Raw genomic sequence first — 15,818 nt, 5'->3', positions numbered from 1 at the left:
CAGACCTACCTGCTAGTGTTGGAGGGTCTCCTGCAGAGGCAGGAGGTGGCTGTGTCTCACCATGAGGAAAAGGACACTGGCAGCAGAAGTTCTGGGAAGTACTCCTTGGCGTGAGCCCTCCCAGAGTCTGCCAGTAGCCCCACCAAAGAGCCAGGGGAAGGCTCCAGTGTTGGGTCACCTCAGGCCAAAAAACCAACAGGGAGGGAACCCAGCCCCACCCATCAGCAGACAAGCGGATTAAAGTTTTACTGAGCTCTGCCCACCAGAGCAACAGTCAATTCTACCTACCATCAGTGCCTTCCATCAGGAAACTTGCACAAGCCTCTTAGACAGTCTCATCCACCAGAGGGCAGACAACAGAAGCAAGAAGAACTACAACCCTGCAGCCTGTGGAACAAAAACCACATTCACAGAAAGATAGACAAGATGAAAAGGCAGAGGACTTTGTACCAGATGAAGGAACAAGATAAAACCCCAGAAAAACAACTAAATGAAATGGAGATAGGCAATCTTCCAGAAAAAGAATTCAGAATTAATGATAGTGAAGATGATCCAGGACCTCGGAAAAACAATGGAGGCAAAGATTGAGTAGATGCAAGAAATGTTTAACAAAGGCCTAGAAGAATTAAAGAACAAACAAACAGAGATGAACAATACAATAACTGAAATGAAAAATACACTAGAAGGAATCAATAGCAGAATAACTGAGGCAGAAGAACGGATAAGTGACCTGGAAGACGGAATGGTGGAATTCACTGCTGTGGAACAGAATAAAGAAAAAAGAATGAAAAGAAATGAAGACAGCCTAAGAGACCTCTGGGATAACATTAAACGCAACAACATTCGCATTATAAGGGTCCCAGAAGGAGAAGAGAGAGAGAAAGGACCCGAGAAAATATTTGAAGAGATTATAGTGGAAAACTTCCCTAACATGGGAAAGGAAATAGCCACCCAAGTCCAGGAAGCGCAGAGAGTCCCATACAGGATAAACCCAAGGAGAAACACGCCAAGACACATAGTCATCAAATTGGCAAAAATTAAAGACAAAGAAAAATTATTGAAAGCAGCAAGAGAAAAATGACAAATAACATACAAGGGAACTCCCATAAGGTTAACAGCTGATTTCTCAGCAGAAACTCTACAAGCCAGAAGGGAATGGCATGATATACTTAAAGTGATGAAAGGGAAGAATCTACAACCAAGATTACTCTACCCAGCAAGGATCTCATTCAGATTTGATGGAGAAATCAAAAGCTTTACAGACAGGCAAAAGCTAAGAGAATTCAGCATCACCAAACCAGCTCTACAACAAATGCTAAAGGAACTTCTCTAAGTGGGAAACACAAGAGAAGAAAAGGACCTACAAAAACAAACCCATAACAATTAAGAAAATGGTAATAGGAACACACATATCGATAATTACCTTAAATGTGAATGGATTAAATGCTCCAACCAAAAGACACAGGCTCGCTGAATGGATACAAAAACAAGACCTATATATATGCTGTCTACAAGAGACCCACTTCAGACCTAGGGACACATACAGACTGAAAGTGAGGGGATGGAAAAATATATTCCATGCAAATGGAAATCAAAAGAAAGCTGGAGTAGCAATACCCATATCAGATAAAATGGACTTTAAAATAAAGAATGTTACAAGAGACAAGGAAGAACACTGTATAATGATCAAGGGATCAATCCAAAAGAAGATATAACAATTATAAATATATATGCACCCAACAGAAGATCACCTCAATACATACGGCAACTGCTAACAGCTATAAAAGAGGAAACTGACAGTAACACAATAATAGTGGGGGATTTTAACACCTCACACCAAAGGACAGATCATCCAGAGATAAAATTAATCACACAAGCTTTAAATGACACAATAGACCAGATAGATTTAATTGATATATATAGAACATTCCATCCAAAAACAGCAGATTACACTTTCTTCTCAAGTGCGCATGGAACATTCTCCAGGATAGATCCCATCTTGGGTCACAAATCAAGCCTCAGTAAATTTAAGAAAATTGAAATCATATCAAGAATCTTTTCTGAAGACAATGCTATGAGATTAGAAATCAATTACAGGGAAAAAAATGTAAAAAACACAAACACATGGAGGCTAAACAATATGTTATTAAATTACCAAGAGATCACTGAAGAATTCAAAGAGGAAATCAAAAAATACCTAGAGACAAATGACAATGAAAACACGACCATACAAAACCTATGGGATGCAGCAAAAGCAGTTCTAAAAGGGAAGTTTATAGCTTTACAAGCCTACCTCAAGAAACAAGAAAAATCTCAAATAAACAATCTAACGTTACACCTAAAGGAACTAGAGAAAGAAGAACAAACAAAACCCAAAGTTAACAGAAGGAAAGAAATCATAAAAATCAGAGTAGAAATAAATGCAATGGAAACAAAGAAAACAATAGCAAAGATCAATAAAACTAAAAGCTGGTTCTTTGAGAAGATAAAATTCATAAACCATTAGCAAGACTCATCAAGAAAAAGACGGAGAGGACTCAAATCAATGAAATTAGAAATGAAAAAGGAGAAGTTACAACAGACACGGCAGAAATACAAAGCATCCTAAGAGACTACTACAAGTGACTCTATGCCAATAAAATGGACAACCTGGAAGAAATGGACAAATGCTTAGAAAGGTATAACCTTCCAAGACTGAACCAGGAGGAAATAGAATATATGAACAGACCAATCACAAGTAATGAAATTGAAACTGTGATTAAAAATCTTCCAACAAACAGAAGTCCAGGACCAGAAGGCTTCACAGGTGAATGCTATCAAACATTTAGGGAAGAGCTAACACCCATCCTTCACCAACTCTTCCAAAAAATTGCAGAGGAGAGGAAACTCCCAAAATCATTCTAAGAGGCCACCATCATCCTGATACCAAAACCAAAGACACCACAAAAGAAGAAAATTACAGACCAATATCACTGATGAATATAGATGCAAAAATCCTCAACAAAATACTAGCAAACAGAATCCAACAGCACATTAAAAGGATCATACACCATGATCAAGTGGGATTTATCCCAGAGATGCAAGGATTCTTCAATATACGCAAATCAATGTGAAACACCATATTAACAAATTGAAGAATAAAAACCATATGATCATCTCAATAGATGCAGAAAAAGCTTTTGACAAAATTCAACACCATTTATCATAAAAACTCTCCAGAAAGTCTGCATAGGCGGAACCTACCTCAACATAATAAAGGCCATATACAACAAACCCACAGCAAACATCATTCTCAATGGTGAAAAACGGAAAGCATTCCCCTAAGATCAGGAAGAAGACAAGGATGTCCACTCTCACCACTATTATTCAACACAGTTTTGGAAGTCCTAGCCACGGCAATCAGAGAAGAAAAAAATAAAAGGAATACAAATTGGAAAAGAAGAAGTAAAACTGTCACTGTTTGCAGATGACATGATACTACACATAGAGAATCCTAAAGATACCACCAGAAAACTACTAGAGCTAATCAATGAATTTGGTAAAAGAGCAGGATACAAAATTAATGCACTGAAATCTCTTGCATTCCTATACACTAATGATGAAATATCTGAAAGAGAAATTACGGAAACAATCCCATTCACCATTGCAACAAAAAGAATAAAATACCTAGGAATAAACCTACCTAGGGAGCCAAAAGACCTGTATGCAGAAAACTATAAAACACTGATGAAAGAAGTGAAAGATGATACCAACAGATGGAGAGATATACCATGTTGTTGGACTGGAAGAATCAATATTGTGAAAATGTCTATACTACCCAAAGCAACCTACAGATTCAATGCAATCCCTATCAAATTACCAATGGCATTTTTTACAGACTTAGAACAAAAAAATCTTAAAATTTGTAAGGAGCACAAAAGACCCCGAATAGCCAAAGCAGTCTTTAGGGAAAAAAACAGAACTGGAGGAATCAGACTCCTGGACCGCAGACTATACTACAAAGCTACAGTAATCAAGACAATATGGTACTGACAAAAAAACAGAAATATAGATCAATGGAACAGGATAGAAAGCCCAGAGATAAACCCACGCACCTATGGTCAACTAATCTATGACAAAGGAGGCAAGGATATACAATGGAGAAAAGACAGTCTCTTCAATAAGTGGTGCTGGGAAAACTGGACAGCTACATGTAAAAGAATGAAATTAGAACACTCCCTAACACCATACTCAAAAAATAAACTCAAAATGGATTAGAGACCTAAATGTAAGACCAGGCACTATAAAACTCTTAGAGGAAAACATAGGAAGAACACTCTTTGACATAAAGTACAGCAAGATCTTTTTTGAGCCACCTCCTAGAGTAATGGAAATAAAAAACAAAAATAAACAAATGAGACCTAATGAAACTTCAAAGCTTTTGCACAGCAAAGGAAACCATAAACAAGACCAAAAGACAACCCTCAGAATGGGAGAAAATATTTGCAAATGAATCATTGGACAAAGGATTAATCTCCAAAATATATAAACAGCTCATACAGCTTTATATTAAAAAAACAAACAACCCAATCCAAATATGGGCAGAAGACCTAAATAGACATTTCTCCAAAGAAGACACACAGATGGCCAACAAACACATGAAAAGCTGCTCAACATCACTAATTATTAGAGAAATGCAAATCAAAACTACAAAAAGGGGGATTGCCTGGCGGTGCAGTGGTTGAGAGTCCGCCTGCCGATGCAGGGGACACGGGTTCATTCCCCGGTCCGGGAAGATCCCACATGCCGTGGAGCGGCTAGGCCCGTGAGCCATGGCCGCTGAGCCTGCGCATCCGGAGCCTGTGCTCCGCAGCGGGAGAGGCCACAGCAGTGAGAGGCCCGCGTACTGCAAAAAAAAAACAAAAAAAAAAACCTACAATGAGGTATCACCTCACACCAGTTAGAATGGGCATCATCAGAAAATCTACAAACAACAAATGCTGGAGAGGGTGTGGAGAAAAGGGAACCCTCTTACACTGTTGGTGGGAAATTAAATTGATACAGCCACTATGGAGAACAGTATGGAGGTTCCTTAAGAAACTAAAAATAGAATTACCATATGATCCAGTAATCCCACTACTGGGCATATACCCAGAGAAAACCATAATTCAAAACAACACATGCACCCCAATTTTCATTGCAGCACTATTTACAATAGCCAGGTCACGGAAGCAACCTAAGTGCCCATCGACAGACGAATGGATAAAGAAGATGTGGTACATATATACAATGGAATATTAGCCATAAAAAGGAATGAAATTGGGTCATCTGTAGAGACATGGATGGATCTAGAGACTGTCATATAGAGTGAAGTAAATCAGAAAGGGAAAAACAAATATTGTATATTAACGCATATATGTGGAACCTAGAAAATGGTACAGATGAAACAGTTTGCAGAGCAGAAATTGAGACACAGATGTAGAGAACAAACGACGTATGGACTCCAAGGGGGGAAAGCAGTGGGGGGTGGTGGTGGTGGTGGGATGAACTGGGAGATTGGGATTCACATGTCTATACTGATGTGTATAAAATGGATGACTAAAAAGAAAATAAATAAATAAATAAACATTAAAAAAAGGGAAAGGATAAGGAGTTTAATTCTGCCTCTCTGAATATCATTTTGTATTATCCGGATATGTGTTTCTTATATTCTTTTCTTAAACAAAGTGCACCTGGGCTCGCATTTGTTTTATTTGATCGTTTGTGTTTCACACATGCGTGCAGATCTTCTGCATGATTCCATGTACTGTTCTAGCCCGAACTCATCTTTCCCTGCTGGCCTTTCTAAATTCACCCTCTGGTGCTCAATTTCCATCATATTCCACTGTCTAGTAACAAAACACTGGGCAAACTTCCTGCTCATGCTACACCTGTAAGCATCTCTCCTGCTACTCTCTGGTTCAACTTCTACTCAGTCCTCAAGACTCAGCTCAGTGCTCACCTCCTCCAGGAAGCCTTCCCTGAATCCCACCTATAGGTAGAACACCTCTCCTTCTGGGATCCTGGGGCTGTTTGTACTTGTGGCTCTTGTCCCTCTTACCATCAACTATACAACATAGAAATAATCTATTTACATAGCTCTTTAAAATTTGAGCCACCCCCATCCACCCCCCACCAACACCAACACACATGCACACACGCGTGCATGCACGCGCACGCATGCACGCGCACGCGCGCGCACACACACACACACACACACACACACACACACACGGACTAGGATACAAACGTCTCTGGAACAGAAATGCTGGCAAACGCTTATCAGTTGCTTACTGTTTGCCAGACCTGCAGCCAAACATTAAGTCTTCCTAACAGTCCTTTGAGTGGGTGATATTGTTATTCCTGTTCTGAGCAGTTAGGGACCCTGTCAACACTACTCAGTCACTAAGGGACAAAGACGGAGGAACCAGGGACCCAAGTCCATCAACTCCCAGCACCTGGCATGGTCCGTAGTCAATGTTTGCTGAGTCGAAGTGCAATTCTGGGAGTGAATAAGCAGAATGAAGGTATCTGTAAGGAAGTCTTACTGACTGCAAGCTGGGAGCCCCTGTGTTAAAGCAAGAGTGAGGGCCCTGAGAAGCCTCTCCGCTCTGTGGTCCCCAGAATCCTACCCCTTCCCCACAACTGCCAACTTTGTCCCAGAATGTAGCCTTGCCATTTATGCTTTGAACATCCTTTTCAGGGATCCCCAGGGAATACCTAAACCTTGCAGAGATTGCCCCTTGCCCCCATGGGGTTTGCATTGGTGGGAAGGAGTAATGCCTATGCTTTGCTCCTACCCTACCCTTCCTTCTTGCTTTGAGCTGTCCCTTTGAAGCAACATGTGGGGGGGTGGGGGTGGAAACTCAGAGATAAGGTTGCTCCATGCAGCCAGGATCACACCGACAGGTAAGAGTGTTAGTCAGTGCCCTTGCCATAAGACTGAATTTATGAACTCATGTATCTAGTTCAAAATTAATTAGCTTCAGGAATGGCTGGATCCAGGTGTTCAAGTGATGTCATCAGAACTCCATCTTTCTCTCTCTCTCCCTCAAGTTTTAGCTCTGCTTTCCTCTGTGTTGGCCTCATTATCAAAAAGACTCTCCCAACTCTGGTTGCCAGCAGCTCCTAGTTTGCCTCTTACCCATTCAGCCAGTTCCTAGTAGGACTCCTCGTTCCTTTTCTTATGTAAGTCCCCAATCCAAGTGGCCTGGCTTAGGTTTCCTGTTCATGTCTGAATCACCAAGGTAGATTGGAGAGAGAATACATCCACTGGCCAGGCTTGGGTAATTTGGCCTCTCCTAAAATGTGCATTTGTGAGGGAGTAGAGGTGGATTTCATCCCCACCCAAAATGCAGGAATCAAGGGTAGAGGTGGCAGTAATGCCCCCAGGGAATCAAAGTCCTATTTTCAGAAGTGACTGGGCAGAAAAAAATCAACAGATATCTACTACAAAATGTCTTGGTGAAATAGGAACTCCTTCTTCTGCAGTAAATTCCTCAAGCCTGAGCCCATGTCAAGTACCCCAGAATCCCAGAATTCAGGATTCTCGTGAAGGGGCCCTAAAAGTGGACATAATGCAGGACACATGGGTTGTTTATGATGGCAATCTTCCACTCGTCCTCTCATGTGTCTGGCTAAGATGATATCAGAATTCAAAGACTCGGGAGATCACAAGCTGTAAAAAAGTAATCTTCTATTAAGCCCTGTGCCATCCCTACTGTGGTGGCATTTGGAAGATGAAACCAGCACCGTTCCTTTGGAGATAGCAGCTACTTTCCAATTGCACTGATAAAAAAAGGAAGGCATGAAGTAAATTGACATTTACGTGCTAGGAGAAGCATATTTTCTTTCCTACTCGAAAACCACTTCAGGAGCTGGGGAAGGGGGGGCGGTCGCTGGTGGATGCCCCTCCCCATCTTTTAGGCTGTGGGAGCATCTGGCCTGGGGGGGGCGGCAGCCAGCCTCAGAGGCCAGATGGGGTTCAGCCTCCCATCCTTTGTGCTGCCCGCACCCCCATCTGCTACCGGCAAATTGAAATACCAGCCTGTTTCAGCTCAGAAATGTGGAAATTAAGAAAGGAAATGAGGGGCGGTGGGAAGAAAAGAGAAGCGATGAATCACTTTTGGATTGCTGCCTCATTCGCAATCCACGTGGTGAGAGGCAGATCCACGTAGGAGGAAGAGTCTGGGAGTTGAAAAGACCTGAGTTCATATGATAGCTCCATTACAGGCTGGCAAGAGGCCCTGGGCCACTTACCCCTCTGAGCCTCGGTTTCCTCATCTGTAAAATGGGGACCTGCCTTTCACGGGGTCATTCTGAAGGTTAAGGGACACAGGTACATGGCAGCTGGTCCAGAGTTGGCTGAAGGATGTTGATCTTCCTTCTCTTTCTCCTTCTATCAGGTGGGGCCACAGCCACTGCGGCTCCATCGCCATCACTCCCTTCCATCTAGACCAGCAGGCGGTGGTGCTCAGTTCCCTTCCAGCGGCCTGGAGATCCAACCTCCTTGCTCAGCTTTCCACGCCTGCCCCTTCTGCTCCCACCCAGCCCTACTTTGCCCTCTAGCACATTCTCCATCCCCAGGCTCTACCTATGTGGGTAGTTGGCTGTTTCTGCCCTACCCAGGGCTCTTTGCTACCTCAAGGCCTTCCCTCCCACCCCTACTTTTCCCAGGGCTGGCTCCTTCTCATCACTTGGCCTCTGCCCAAATGTCACCTCCTCCAAGAGGCCCTCCCTGACTACCCTGGAGAAAGCAGCTGCCCACACTTCAGTCACTTTCTAGCTCATCTCTCAAAACCGATCTCATTTATTTATTTGTTATTATCTCTCCCCCAGGAGAAGATGAGCATTAAAAGGCAGGGAACATTTCCATCTTGTTCATCTGTGTGTTCCTAGTGCCCAATGGCATGCCTGGCACAAAGCAAGCATTCAAACATTTGGGGTGGGAGGGAGGAAGAAAGGGAAAAGGGAAGGAGGGAGGGAGGAAGGAGGGAGGGAAGGAAATAGAAAGGAGGAGGAAGTTGGAGACCTGACTCCCCACCCCATTCTAGAGCCTCTATTCCTAATGCTCTAGGTCTTGGGTCCCCCCACCTCCCTCTCCCAGTCCCTACACACATATGACGCCTGCCCCCACTGAACTCCAACGCCTGGCCTATCCCCATGCAGATGGCTGCCTTACATATAACAATCCGCCATTAGTACTTCCTCCTTTTGTGCCAGTCCAGTTCACAGATACTATTTCCACATCACTCTTCCGAGGTATCAAGCATAATGTTATTCATCTGTTATTTCTGCTTGCCCCCTGCACACTCCCTTCTGGAAAGAGAACCGTGTGTCACCTCTGGAGAGCCACCCCTGCCCCACACGCAGCCCCTGTAGCTCTGATGGAGTCGTCCTGATCTCCAGCTCCAGGGCTGGACGTGTGACCCAGGTCTGGCCAAGGAGAATGCAGTATTTTCCTGGCCACAGTGATTGGCTAGGAATGGTCACATGACTCCAGCTGGGGCCACTGACATTGAATCCAGGACTTTCCCTGCACGTTAATTAGCCACGAGGCACTGTCTTTCTGCTGGGAAATGCCAAACCAGGTAGATGAAGTCTGGAGCTGACAGCCATCCTCCCACCACGTGGGGACAGCCTGACTGAGAATAAAGCCAGCGTAGAGGGCAGCAGAGCCCAGAGATAGACAGATTCTGCTGATATCATTTGAGCACCTGGATCCAGCTTTACCTGAAGTAGATGCCACGCCAGAAAAGGCTCAGTGAACCAAGCCAATAAATTCCTTTTTGTGCTGAAGACAATTGGACTCACACTTGTTGCTTGTCGCCAAAATGGTTCTGACTCGTAGAACATGAATCAGTTGTGGGATAGTCGAGACATGTAAGGCAGCCAGGGGCACAGAGGGCAACATCCTCCGCTAGAAAGGGGAGAAGGTAAACAAAACTCCAGGGCAGATTCGACCAGAAGTCAACCGGGGATTTCAACAGGAAAACCAGCATCGTCCCAGCTCCTGAGCCGCTCTCTGCTGGAGGCAACCAGTCTGTTTTGAAGGCCCTGCTTCCCCTCGCTCCAAGAATCAGACAGCCTTGAAATCTTTCAAGGCAAAAAATAAGTCTGAGGTAGCAGTCATATCTCTGGAGGAGAAAGACTTCCTCAGCCTTCTTTAAGGTGCAAAGAATTTCCAGCATGTAGGAGGCCTCCCACTTGCCACCCGTTTCCAGTCCCGTATCAGGCATGCCTCCTGGACGCCGTGTATACTCAAAATGGTACCCGGGGACAGGCTGGGGCCCATTCCGGCTCTCTCCAGCAGGCAAGCGCTCACCTGAGCCCACAGGAGGAAACAACTCCAGAAAAGCATCCCTATGGGGGGGCAGCCCAGCTCCCCAGAGCCTCGCTTCAGAGCAGAAACACAGCTGGGGGTGCGAGGCACCAGGAAAGGCCTCGTCAGTGTGACAGGTGTCAAGTTCTCAGAAAGTGACAGCCTCTAGTTCTCCTGGGATCTCTGACTCTAGGTAGACAGACAATTCTCTCCCTGCTTCTGAGGCCAGGATTGGGCCTGCCTGTTTGGGGGATGGGCTGGGTTTTGCTTCGTTCCGGACGCCCCTCCTGGCTGCAGCTCCACCCGACCCTCAAGAGGTGGTCTCAGGAGGACACGAGGAAAAGCGCGGTGCTGGAGAGACAAGAACCTGGGTTTTCAAGAACTCGGCCCCAGGTCTGAATCACACCCCACTGTTCAGTCCATTCTTTACGCCCTCCCTGCTGGGGACCCTGAACTCTCTACCTTCCAGGGCACATCCGGCACTCCCTCCTGAGCTCCAGACTCACAGGGCCACCCTCCAGCTGGCCATCTCGGCTGAGACATCCAGCAGACACCTCAAACTCAGCACCTCCCAAACTAAACTCCCTGCTCCGCACACCAGCTGCTCGTCCGCCTCCTGGTTTCTTAGCTCAGTGAATGTCACCTCTAACCCCTCCCCAGACTGAAGTTTTTCCCTACGTCTTCTCTCCCCCGCTCACCTCCAGATAATCACTGCCAGTCCTGTGGATTCTCCCTCCTAAACCTCTCACCCCACCGGGACCTTTCAGCCCAGCCTTCTGTTGCCTGGATTATTTCAGCAAACTCCTAATAGGTTTCCCTCGCTCGCTGCTAGTAATTCTCCATTCAGCAGCCAGACTGGTTGTCCTGAAACACACATTCAGCCCCCTGCAGGGACAATCCTCTGCCAGCCCAACAAGGCTCAGTGCCTCACCATGGCTTGCAAAGCCTTTCTTGGTCTGATTTCCAGCCTGGCAAAAAGAAAGTATTCACATGTTTCCTCTAAACCGGACAAACTTTCAGTAAAGGGCCAGATAGTAAATATTTTAGGCTTTGCGGGCCATATGGTCTCTGTCGCAACTACTCCGCCGTTGTAGTGGGAAAGCAGCTGCATGCATTATGTAAATGAATGGCGGTGGCTGTATGCCAATAAAACTTTATTTACAGAAACAGGTGGCGGGCCAGATTTGACCCATGGGCCATAGTTTGCCAGTCTCTGCTCTAAAGGGATGAGCTAAGTTCTCGCCTCATTTCAGTTGCCTCTAGAAAATGGAGATAATAATCCTCACGTTGAAGGGCTGGTGAAGGATTTGAGAGAACTTGTCAAGCACCTGGCATAGAGTCCAGCACACAGTAGGTGCTCAGTTGGTGCACACTGTTATTAAAGCTGTTATCACCGCTCTCCCTTTCTGCATGTTTAAGAATTGGTCAGCCCTGACTCCATAGCAAGGAGGTTGTAAGGATGGAGACCCTCCTTTTCCAAAGGCGTGATGATACATGATGCATTTCCAGAGGTGCTGGGAAACCATACAGCTGAGCACCTACTGTGTGCCAGGCACTGGGCCTCACGTTGCTGAGTGATCAAAATAAATCATAAGGCAATATTCACCGCCTGAGCCCAAGTCTTTAAAGTCTAAAGAAGTGGAGGAAAAACTGCAAGAAATTGTTTGTTCAGTAGCATGCCTACTATGTGCCAGGCCTCATGTAGCACTGGGGCTGCCCAGAGGAACAGGAAGCAAGCTCTGCTTCTAGAAGAAGGTACCGCCTAGAAAAGCTATTTTCTCTTGACTTCGAAATTTCTCCTTGTCCTTGAAGGCACGTCTCCCACTCGGAGGAAAGCAGTGGCTCAATTCGCCTTGGGTCCCTCCAGAGCTCTGCAGGTCAGGCCTACGTCCCCTCCATCTCCTCGATGGGCCCTGGGGATCTGACAATAAATGAAACTGCCTCCTTCTTTTACCTGGGCAGGGCCTTAGCAGGGTCCCAGAGCAGAGGGGTGAGAAGGGAGGGTCCCGGTTGACTGAAGATCCTGTGTTGGCTCGCGAACAAGACCTTCTCCACGGCCTTCATCTTCCAAAAGGACATCTCTCTTTGGACAAATCCCAGTTCACCTCCCACCTGGGCTCTTCTTCATCCATGAGGCAGAGATCTAGCCCTTGCCCCTGGAGAAGCAGAAGTCTTGGGCAGAGACTGCTAACTGTGCCCCAATATCCAATCCCCACGTGTCTCTGCTAGTGACAGAATCCCCACTTTCTGATGGAACTCATGGACGCCCAACCGGCAACCACACTACCCAGCTCCCTTGCTAGGCGTGGCTGCATGAGCAAGCTCTGTTCAATGGGATGCCTTTGGAGGGAAGTGGCACACTCTTCCTTCATCTCTGTCCCCCCTTTGCTACCTGGAACAGGGACCATGCAGATGAGATGAAGCCATCTTGGGTTATTCAAATGAGAGGAATATCCGAGGCATCACGGAGCCACAACAGGGAAGGTGCCTGGGTCCCTGATGCCATGAAGCCACTGTCCCAGCTCTGGATCACCTCATCCAGACTATCATGTGATGGAAAAATAAACTGCCTTGATTCAGATACTGTTATTTTGGTTTCTTTGTAACAACACCTGAATCTGAATCTTAGCTAATGTGTCACACACAGTGGCCTGATACCCCAACATCTCACCAGTGCACACAGCACTGTGCAAACGAAGCAATACGTTATGGATTCACTAAACCAACAATCGCTGAACACGCACTATGTGCTGGGGATGGAGCCAGAGGCTGTCGGGGGCTGCTGAGATAAATCAAAGTCCTTGGTTGCTAGCTAGTAAGACAAAAAAAGTAGTGATGAAGATATACTGGGTACTTTCTATATACACATAACAGACTTATGAGATAAGTCTTATAAGTCTATTATGAGACACAGATGTGCAAACTGAGGTCTAGGAAGGTTACGTTGTTTGCTATGGACTAAACTGTGTCCCCCTAAAATTCATATGTTGAAGCCCTAACCCCCCAGTGTGACTATACTTGGAGATAAGATCTTTAGGAGGCAATTAAGGTTAAATGAAATAATAAGGGTGGGGTCCTAATCTGATAGAACTGTGACCTTATAGAAGAGGAAGAGATAGCTCTCTGTCTCTCTCTGTCCCTCCCTTTCCCTCCCTGTCCCTCCTCCACCCCTCTCAATCCCTGCCATGTGAGGACACAACAAGAAAGTAGCTGCAGGTCAGGAAGAGAGCTGTCACCAGAACCCAATCATACTGACACCCTGATCTCAGCTTTCCAGCCTCCAGAACTGTGAGAAAATAAATGTCTGCTGTTTAAGCCCCCCAGTCTGTGGTACTTTGTTATGGCAGCCCAAGCAGACTAAGACACAAACCCACAGCCAGGCAGTCTGGCTCTACCCTCTTCTCCATCCATCCTCCACGAAGAGTAAAAAGAAGCACGTTACAGGCAGACTTGTCCCAATACCACTGACATCACCCCAACGAAACAGGACAGAGTTAACCTTCATGGAGCCCTCACTCGGACCCTGGTGCTATGCTCAGTGTTTCCCAGGCACCACGTCTCTTCTCCCTCTCTACAGCCCTGGGAGGCACATGCTCTTATAATTCTGATGTTAAAGATGCAGAAACCGAAGCAGAGAGGACAAGAAGCTGGTCCAATCCTAAGCACATTCACGTGACGCCGTGATAAGGGTTGAAGGGATTTCCATCTTCCTACAGAAAGAGAAGGGATAAAGGGGCTGGGAGACACCAGAGGTCCTGTGCAGCTCTGTGCTCGTCCTTATTTTAAGCCAGACAGGAATAAACTCTCACCTGTCCTCTGAGCTGTGAACTCCTCAAAGCCAAGCCCTGTCCCTCATTTGTCCCCTAGTCCCAGCAGAGTCTGAGGAATGGTAGGCCTTCCACCATGTGTGCCGTGAAAATGGGTGAATATCTTTGTTTCCACTCTTTCTGTCCATCGCTCTTGCTTTTGTCCCCAGGACCCCTCACCCTCCTTCTGGCAAGAGTGCTCCCTAATGTCTTAGGGACCAGCCAATGAGACCCTCCCAAAGAGGTGAAGCGTGTGTCCAAAGCCCAAATTAATCAAAGCATGACCCTCACCCAGCCACAGTGACTGGTACTGGGATGGGCCCTTGGGCCAACGAGGTAGAGGAGATGCAGCTGGGAGCCCATGGGGATGTAGTGGTGGCAGATGCCGCCGTCATTTTGCTCCCAGGCAGAGCAAGAGACTGAAGCCAACACAGAGAAAGGCAGTTCTGGGTGACACAGAAGAGCTAAGGTTCTGCTCACTATGTCCCTGAAGGTGGAGCTCCCCCTGGATTTTTCTTTCACACACCAATACGTTTTCTCTCCCTCTCTCTCTTGTTTTGCTTAAGCCATTTTTGCAACCAATTTTTCTGCCCCATTTGAACCAAATGTGTTCTAATGGACACTTTGTATGGGGCCTGTCTCCTAGTTTCAATAAATTCCAACTTACCTTTTAAGGAAAAAAACCTCCCCTGGTCTCCATGAATATTTTCCCAAGCCCAGTCGGTCCATACGGGTGGTTTTGGCGTCCGCTGTTTGTCCTGTTTGTCCAGCGTCATAAGGTCGCTTCAAGGAGGAAGATCAAGTATGACAGCATCGATTTCCTGTAGAACTAGCACCGGGCCTTGGTCCCAGCTTGTCTCACATCTTATTTAGATGCAGACACATGTGTCTCATTTTTCAAGGAGACTACAAGTTCCATGAGGTAAGTGACGTCCCGTGAATTCAACAAGCGATGATGGAGTGCCTGAGGTGTCCTAGACTCTGGCGAGAAGCTGCGAACACAGAGGATAAGAAAAGGTCACTGTCCTCTCCAAGGCAAACATGGAAGCTGAACAATTACACCTACAGGAGTGCATCCCGACAGGGTGTTTCTGGTTGCAAGTAACCAAGAAAGGCAACTTGCACTGGCTGGCGCAACCGAGATCTGGTTTGTCCAAACGGAAAGTGCAGGTAAGATCCAGCTTCCGGGTTGGGTGATTCCCGAGACTTAACAATGCTACATGTGGCCCAGGTGTTTTCTATTCCTCAGCTCTGCCGTCTCAGCAACATCCCCATCAAGGCTGCCTGCATCCCGCGGCTACAACTTTCCACATCACATGCGGGGCAGGTGAATGCAGGTTTAAACAAGATGCACCCTGACTGGATCCGCTAGGTCATATGCTTGCCTGCAAACCAATGACTGGGCAGGAAATGGGCGGTGCTGATCCCTGTAAGCCAATCGGGGCTCACTGCCGGACCAAGGGGGTGGAGTCAGCTTTCACCAAGGCCCTGGCTGCATGGGGGTATTTAATACCTGAAGGAAATTCCAGGAGCTGAAGGAAGGTGGGAGGGAAGGAAGGGTTGGTGGCAAACATCCACTGTCTGCTCTCAGAGGCGAGAATCGGAGCAGACGCTCCTGAGCTGATACGGAAGCCTTTCCTCCCACCTGCATCACTGGGCTGCGCTCACGTCCT

General features: G+C 46.3%; 1 long non-coding RNA gene across 2 annotated transcripts in view; it reads right to left on the bottom strand.

Annotated features, from left to right (window-relative positions):
* Window positions 1–15,818, bottom strand: part of LOC115843234 (uncharacterized) — a 290,851-nt gene that overhangs the window by 67,383 nt on the left and 207,650 nt on the right. For both annotated transcript variants that reach the window (XR_009559219.1, XR_009559217.1), the window contains one exon: window positions 14,813–15,137. This is a non-coding gene — a long non-coding RNA (uncharacterized lncRNA). The remainder of the gene's footprint in view (window positions 1–14,812; window positions 15,138–15,818) is intronic.

This window comes from Globicephala melas, chromosome 15, assembly GCF_963455315.2.
Source record: "Globicephala melas chromosome 15, mGloMel1.2, whole genome shotgun sequence".
Lineage (NCBI taxonomy): Eukaryota > Metazoa > Chordata > Mammalia > Artiodactyla > Delphinidae > Globicephala > Globicephala melas.
This window is presented reverse-complemented; position numbering and strand designations above follow the sequence as displayed.